Source organism: Trachypithecus francoisi, unplaced genomic scaffold (genome assembly GCF_009764315.1).
Source record: "Trachypithecus francoisi isolate TF-2019V2 unplaced genomic scaffold, Tfra_2.0 Lachesis_group20, whole genome shotgun sequence".
NCBI lineage: Eukaryota > Metazoa > Chordata > Mammalia > Primates > Cercopithecidae > Trachypithecus > Trachypithecus francoisi.
In genome coordinates, this window is record NW_022681466.1 from 69,252,760 (window position 1) to 69,261,983 (window position 9,224).

The window sequence follows — 9,224 nt, forward strand, 5'->3', positions numbered from 1 at the left end:
GTGGAAATCAATGGTGGAAAGCAGGAAAATGTATAAAAATATTAGTTTCTGAAATATAATCTGATAATGAATAAACATAATCAAACTACATAGTATTCACTCATGTATTATAGAGCTGGTATGTCTGTTAAGGTAAGTTAAAATCCATGCAGGAAACAGAAACCACACTTGGTATATTTATACTAAGAAGATTTGCTATAGAGAATTGGCTACATAGGTGTCTCCTGAAAGAGACTAAATAGTGAAAAGGCAGATGCTGATGCCACCCACAGATTACTAACTGCATGAAGAAGACACCTCAGGCAGAACTAGGGAAATAAAAGCGTAAATGTGATGTTACCAAAACCTAGGCCCTCCAAGGAGGCATGACCGCACGTTTGATGCTCACGTTTCTGAACACCAGTGCCGAAAAACTGGTACTTGACCCTCATCTGGTCAGCTAAGCCAAATTTTCATTTCTGGAGACCTGAGGCCCAGTGTTTTTAGTTGGTGCAGTTTATATTCACCTTTGCTATTGGGTATGGAAATACTAAGAAGCACCCGAGACACAATTGTAATCATGAGCTTCTACCTCTCACTGTGTAGCAGAAACACATTGTCTTTGGTACCTGGGGTCAATCACTCCAGTCAGTAGAGAAATCCCTTTTTCTGAATGACCCACAGAGCCGTGCTACAATGTGGTTAAATCTTAGCAACACAGTATTAAGTTTGAAAAATGTAAGTCCCAAAAGGTTAGTAATGCTTTTTATATGGTTGTGAACAACTGAAGCAACTAAAAATGTGCTTTTCTGGAATATATATAAATGCCATTAAAGTGCACTAAAAACAAACGAAAATGAGGAGCATAGGATCAGGATGCGAGAAAACTCAAGGGGAGAGACTAAGGGAAAGGAAATGGGGCAGCATATGGTTAGATTTCGGTGGCTACTAAAGTCATAATTTTCAGGTTGGGTGATGAGTCACTGGGTATTCATGATAGTATGATAGACGGGTGTATAGATAGGTAGACTGATTAAATAAAAACTCTTCATGAGGGAGAAACGAGAGGATGAGAGTTTGTCTTGAATCGATGATTGGTAAGAGGGCAATAAGGGAGGAGCAGGTAGTGGTTAGACCAGGAGTGAAACTAGGCAGCCCCTAAAACAATCTTAGGATGAGGCAGTGAGGACATAGACAAAGGGTGCGATACAGTCGTAATATGGAAATAAAAAACTAGGATCTAGTATTTTTATGATAATAGTAAGTAAAGGTATGTCTTTAAGATTTTGAGATTGAGTGACTAAAAGGAAAAAAAATGTCTTTAGTGGAAATAGTGAACAAGAGTACTATGAGAAAAAAATGTAAGAAAAATTAAAATTGAGAACAAGGTGGCAGAGTAGGACGTTGCAGACCTTCCCCTCACCCACAAATACATCAATTTAGAAACAATTCATGGGTAAATTTCCCTTGTGAGGAATCCCAAAACTAATTGAAAGGTTCCCATATCTCAGGCAAATGTTAAACTAGACTTACCAAAAAGCCACTTAAGAGACTCAGAACATCCTGCCAACAAATTCCCTAACCAAGCACAGTGCCATACAATTAGGAAGAGACCCTGTAGCTCCCAGCTTCTGCCACTAAAGGGAGGCAGTTGGCTTGTGTATCCACTGCCCCAATGTGTCTGGAAGACTCTTCAGAGGGCTGGTGTTTCTCTTACCTGTCTTGGAGCTCTGATGGGACAATCTAGCCGCCAGAAAAAGAATGAGAGGGTTGTGTGGGCTGGAGGATGCCATCAATTCCCCACCCCGTGGTTTACCACAAAGTGGATGAAAAGCAGCCCATGAAGACTGTGAGAGGTTCCTGCTTTGTCTAATGCACAGACAACAACACGGTCAAAAAAAAATGAAGAACCAGGCTAAATTGGACCAAAGCAGCCAGGCGTGGTGGCTCATGCCTGTAATCCCAGCAATTTGGGAGGCCGAGGCAGGAGGATCATGATGTCAGGAGATCGAGACCATCCTGGCTAACACAGTGAATCCCCGTATCTACTAAAAATACAAAAAAATTAGCCGGGTGTGGTGGCAGGCCCCTGTAGTCCCCGCTACTTGGGAGGCTGAGGCAGGAGAATGGCGGGAACCCGGGAGGCAGAGCTTGCAGTGAGCCGAGATCGCACCACTGCACTCCAGCCTGGGTGACAGAGCAAGACTCCATCTCAAAAAACAGCAACAACAAAAGTACCAAAGAAAGGAGTAAGATAAATATCCAGAAACCAATTGTAATGAAACAGAGTAATGTGATTTACCTGATAGAGAACCAAAATAACTATCATCAAGATATCCACTGAAGAGAACAATGCATGAACAAAGTGATAATTTTAACAAACAGATAAAAAATATTTTTAAAGTGCCAAACAAGAATCATGTTGCTGAAAACCATAATACTTGAGAGGAAAAATTTGACAGAAGGGTTCAACAGCAGACTAGATCAACTGAAGGGTCAGTGAATTCAAAGACAGGTCATTGGAAATAATTTAGTAAAGGGAGAAAAAAAATAGAAATGAGTGAAGAAAGCTCTATGGGATACCATCAAGCAGACAAATATTTGCATTACGGAGTCCCTGAAGGAGAAAAGACCAGAAAGCTTATTCAAAGAAATAATGGCTGAACACTTCCTATATCTGCAGAAGGAAATGGATATTCACATCCAAGAAGTCAAGGGATACCAGAGAAGATGCACCAAAAATTAAAAATCCACACTGAGAGACAATATAATCAAACTGTCAAAATTTAAAGAGGCAATTTTGAAAGCAGTAAGAAAAAAGCAACTTGTCATACACAAGGAAGTTTTATAAGACTATCAGTGAGTTTTTAGCAAAAATGAAGAGGAGATAAAGACTTTCCCAGACAAACAAACATGAAAAACTTCATCACCGCTGCACCTGCATTACCAGAAACACTGAAGGAAGTTCTTCAAGTCGGAACCAAATGTCAGTCAACTTCACCATAGCATAAGAAAGTCCACTGGGTGTGGTGGCTTATGGCTGCAATCCCAGTGCTTTGGGAGGCCGAGGTGTGAGAATTGCTTGAGGCCAGGAATTTGAGATCACCCGGTCAACATAGCAAGACCCCCACCTCTACCAAAAATTTGTAAAAAAAAAAAGAAAAAAGAAAAAAAGAAAAAGGAAAAGAAAAAAGCCCGGCATGGTGTCACACATACCTGTATTCCTAGTTACTTAGGAGGCTGAGGCAGGAGGATTACTTGAGCCTGGGAGTTCAAGGCTACAATGAGCTATGCTCATGCCACTGTGCTACAGCCCGGGTGACAGAGTGAGATCCTGTCTCTTAAAAAAATTTTTTTTTAATTTACAAAACAAAAAATTTTGTAAAAGAAAGAAACTTGTTGGTAAAGATAACTATGAAGACAAATATACATTACTGACATTACTGCATAACTATAATGGGGGTGGATAAATCACTTTTAAAAGTAATGTAAAAGTTAAAGGAGAAAAGTCTTAGAATATAAATATATTAAAAGATACACAATATGAATATATGTGAAGTATGAAAACAATAACAAAATGTGAGAGGAAACAAAGTACAGAGGTTTCGTATGCGATTATCAGATTAAAATTGGTGGTCATAACCAAAAGATATATATAAATCCCAAGAAAATCACCAAAAAAAACCTATAGAAGTTTTACAAAAAGAAAAAGGAATCAAAGCACAACACTAAACAAATCATCAAAACAAAACGAAGGTGTCAGAGAGATGTTGGTTAAAGGATACACAATTTTAGTTAAATAAAAGAAATAAGTTCAAGAGATCTATTGCACAACATGACTACAGTTAACGATATATTATATTCTTGAAAAATGCCAACAAAGTAGATTTTAAGTATTTTCACCACAAAATAACTTTGTGATGTAATGCATATTTTCATTAGCTAGACTTAGTCATTCCAAGATATGTGCATATATTTCAAAACATTATCTTATACACAATAAAAGTGTACAATTTTATGTCAATTTTTAAACTTTTTTTTTTTAAAAAAAGAAGCCAGTAAGAAAGGAAAAGACAGACAGAAGAACTACAATAGAAAAACAAACTAACTAACAATAGTAAGTTCTTACTTACCAAAAGTTACTTTAAATGTAAATGCATTAAACCCCCTGGGTCAAAAGACATACAGTGCCTAAAAGGATTAAGAAAATAAAACAAGACCCAAGTGTATTCTGTCTAGAAGAAACTCACTTTAGATTTAAGGACCTATATAAGCTAAAGGAAAGAGATGGAAAAATATAGTCTTTATATTGGGTGGAACAGACTTTACATCAAAACTATCACAGAAACAAAGAAGGACATTATATAATGATAAAAGGATCAATCCACTAGGAAAATATAATAATTTTAAATATATATGCACCCAGCATTGGAGTACCCTAATATATAAAACAATGACAGAACTGAAGGGAGAAATAGGCAACAATACGATCATAGTGAGCGATGGTAATATCCCACTTTGATAATGAATAGAGAAATGAGATAGAAAATCAACAGGAAACAGTGGACTTGAATAACACTGTAGACCAAATGAACCTTGAGACATATACAGAACTTTCCACCCAACCACAGCAAAATACATATTCCTCTCCAGCCCACATAGACGTTCACCAGGATAAATCACATGTTTATTCCTCTCCAGCCCACACAGACGTTCACCAGGATAAATCACATGTTTATTCCTCTCCAGCCCACACAGACGTTCACCAGGATAAATCACATGTTTATTCCTCTCCAGCCCACACAGACGTTCACCAGGATAAATCACATGTTTATTCCTCTCCAGCCCACACAGACGTTCACCAGGATAAATCACATGTTTGTTCACAAAAGAAGTCTTAACACCTTTAAGGAGATTAAAATCACACCAAGTATCTTTACCAACCACAATGGAAATGAACTAGAAAGTAATCATAGAAAGAAAACCGGAAAATCAAAAATAGATGGAAATTTAACAGCAAACATTTGAACCACCAATGGGTCAAATAAAAAAGAAGAAAACTGAAAAGATCTTGAGACAAAGGAAAATGAAAATACAACATACCTAAACTTATAGGAGGCAATGAAAGCAGTACTTAAAGGAAAATTTATAGTGATAAATACTTAGATTTTAAAAGATCCTTTTCTCCACAACCTTGCCAGCATCCGTTATTTGTTGATGTTTTATTCATAGCCATTTTAACTGCTGTGAGATGGTATTTCTCATTGTGGTTTGGATTTGCATTTCTCTAATAATCAGTGATGTTGAGTTTTTCATATGCTCGTTGGCCACATGTGTGTCTTCTGAGAAGTGTCTGTTCATGTCCTTTGCCCACTTTTTATGAGGTTGTTGGTTTTTCTTTTTTTCTTGTCTAAGTCCCTTACAGATGCTGGATATTAGGCCTTTGTTGGATGCATAGTTTGCAACATTTTTCTTCCATTCTGTAGGTTGTCTTCAACTTTCCTCTGTTGATAGTTTCTTTTGCTGTGCAGAAGGTCTTTAGTTTAATTAGATCCCAGTTGTCAGTGTTTGCTTTTGTTGCCATTGCTTTTGGTGTCTCTGTCATGAAATCTTTGCCCATGCCTATGTCTTGAATGGTATTGCCTGGGTTGTCTTCTAGGGTTTTCTAGTTTTGGGTTTTGCCTTTAAGTCTTTAAACCATCTTGAGCTAATATTTGTATACGGTATAAAAATGGAGGCCAGGCACAGTGGCTCAAGCCTGTAATCCCAGCACTTTGGGAGGCTGAGACAGGTGCATCACGAGGTCAGGAGATCGAGACCATCCTGGCTAACACGGTGAAATCCCGTCTCTACTAAAAAGTACAAAAAATTAGCCGGGCGTGATGGCGGGCGCCTGTAGTCCCAGCTACTTGGGAGGTTGAGGCAGGAGAATGGCGTAAACCCGGGAGGCGGAGCTTGCAGAGAGCCGAGATTGCGCCACTGCACTCCAGCCTGGGCGACAGAGCAAGACTCTGTCTCAAAAAAATAAAAATAAATAAAAATAAAAATAAAAATGGAGAGAAAATTCTCAAAAACTTTACACCACAGGCTTCCTCCTTATCAGACCAGTAGTGGATAGTGTGAGACATGCTGCAGATTAAAAACACATTTGTGGGTCAACCTTTAATGTTTACTACTAATCACAGGAATACTTTGTTTTATTTTACTTAACTTTATTGCTCTTCACATATATTGTGTTTTTGGTTTTGGGTTTCTGTTTTCTAACAAATTGAAGGTTTGTGGCAACCCTGCATCGAGCAAGAGTATTGGTGCCATTTTCCAATCATATGTGCTCACTTTGAGTCTCTGTATCACATTTCGGTAATTATCACAATATTCCATCTTTGTTATTGCTGTTGTATCTGTTATGATGATCTATGATCAGTGATCTTTGATCTTGCTATCGTAATTGTTTTGGTGTGCCACAAGTCATGCCCATATAGGAAGGCAAACTTAATCAATAAATGTTGTGTGTGGGCTGACTAGAAAAAAAATGTGTAAGAAAGGGGTTGGTGCCTGGCGCGGTGGCTCACACCTATAATCCCAGCACTTTGGGAGGCCGAGGTGGGTGGATCACCTGAAGTCAGGAGTTTGAAACCAGCCTGACCAACACGGTGAAACCTCGTCTCTACTAAAAATACAAAAAATTAGCTGGGCCTGGTGGCGGGTGCCTGTAATCCCAGCTACTCAGGTGGCTGAGGCAGGAGAATCAGTTGAACCTGGGAGGCAGAGGTTGCAGTGAGCCGAGATTGTGCCACTGCACTCCAGTATGGGTGACAGAGTGAGTCTCTCAGCAATCCCCATTACTGGGTATACACCCAAAGAAATAGAAATTGTTCTATTATAAAGACACATGCATGTGTATGTTCATTGCAGTACCATTTGCAATAGCAAAGACATGAATCAACTCAAGTGCCCATCGATGGATCAAGAAAATGTGGCACATAGACACCATGGAATATTACGCAGCCATAAAAAGAACAAGATCATGTCCTTTACAGGGACATGGATGGAGCTTGGAGGCCATTATCCTTAGCAAATTACACAAAAACAGAAAACCAAATACTGCCTATTCCCTCTTAAAAGTGGGAGCTAAATGGTGAGAACAGATGGACACATAGAGGGAAACAAGACACACTAGGGCCTATCAGATGGTGGAGGATGGGAGGAGGGAGAGAATCAGGAAAAATAACTAATGGACACTAGGCTTAATACCTGCGTGATGAAATAATCGGTACAACAAACCCCCATGATACATGATCACCTGTGGAACAAACCTGCACATCCTGCGCATGTACCCCTGAACTTAAAAGTTCTTAAAAAGGCAAACCACCATGACACACATAGGCGTACGTACGAAACCTGCACGTTCTGCACATGTATCCCTGAACTTAAAATCAAAGTTCTTAAAAAGGCAAATCACCAAGACACACACAAGCCTACATAAAACACCTGCATGTTCTACACATGTATCCCATTTTTTAGAAGAAATAAAGGGGTAAAAACATCATTTCCTTCATAACTCTATGCCATTGTGCAATTTTGCCCCTAATAGGTACCCAGTAAACAAAGCATGGAATCCGTAAGAAGTTCTGAGGAGGACACAAGGAGCAAAATGTAGTTACTAAGAAGAAAGTATCTACCTGGAATGTCATCTCATCCGTGCCTGAGAGTCCCTGTCCAGGAAACCGAAACGTGGTCTCAATATAGGGCAGGTAAAGACAGAGCAAACAGGAAGGCACAGGCAGAAATGTGTCTGCAGGAAAATGCAATTCTGCACATGGTTCAGCCTCTATCAAGTGCATTATCTGATAGATTTCGTAGAGTTGTATAATACAACAATGACAAGACTAGTAGTAAAACAGGCAGTATTATAGGTGGATGTATAGAAGTAGCAAAGCATAGAGGAAGGAGTAACAGTTAACATTTACTAAGTGCTAACTATGTGCCAGGCTCTAAGAGCTTTCAGATTCATTTGATCCTTACAGCAACTTAATGAAGACATTGTTGTTGCTATTATTGTTATTCCATTTTAGATATGAGTAAGCGTGTTAAATATATACATGTCTGAGGTCAGTTACAACTAGTTAGTGGCAGAGCCAGAATTCAAACCCATCCAGGACCCATTATCTTCTCAGGGTCCTCTCCAGAAAGGCAGTAAACTCTCTGCCACCAGAGATGCCAGCTCATAGGATAATGACCATTAGTCAGGGCTACTCTAAGGGTGTCACATATGTGAAGTAGACTAGGTAACACTAGGCCCCTTTCTCTCTACAAACCAAAAAAAAAAAAGGAGGCCTATTATCTGCATGTTAAAGACAAGTATAACTTCCACCCTAACCTTCCTTGAGATCAATTCTAGAGAAAAGATAAAACATAACTCTTCTTCGCACTCTAAACACCAGACAGGAAACTTAATTGCACCATAATCCCTGTAGCTCCCAAGGGGCACTCTTGCGTTTGTGCAAAAGAAAGGGGGGTCACATTCCAACAGCGAGGTTGGAATAGCTCAGCCCAGGAGACACACTCTCTGGAAAGCCTCCAGTCCATCCTTCCTCCTGGAAATGATGACTCTTGTGAGCCACTGTGTCCTCTCAGGACACAGTTGAAGGAGTATGTAAATAAGCTTCAACAATTACTCTCACTTTGGCTTGGATGAAGTCCCGGAGGAACCACCTTTCCAGAGACTTGATAACCTTGACTGATGCCCAGTTTTCTCTATGCTATGACCTGCCCTGCTTCCTTGAGGAGGAAACTTGACTCCTTGTCCTCAAGCCCATCCAGGGCAGCTCCTCTTGTCCCTTCTGCTCCCCTGTTGGGAAACTGGGGGCTCCTCCTTCTAAATCATCCCATTCCTGTGTCCTCCACCTCAGGAACAGAGGAGTGTTCCCCATCCTGCCACTGCTTCTCCAGCATGGCTGCCCTCAAACGGAATGTTAGCAGGCGCTAGAGCAGCTGACTGCAAACTTCCTTTTTGTGGAAGAGAAGTGAAGGCCACAGGGCCAGGACCCTTTTTAACAGCATCTGAACAGACTCCACAGGTAGAGACTTAGACATTGGAAGAGACTATCACAGCAACATCAATGGGTAAATAGCCAGCAACTGTGGGCTACTTGTCTAAGAGGTAAGTTGAATTATAATGTCATTTTATCAAATGTAAAAAGATGGTAAATTGAACTGTCCAAAGTAACACACAGAGAGACAGT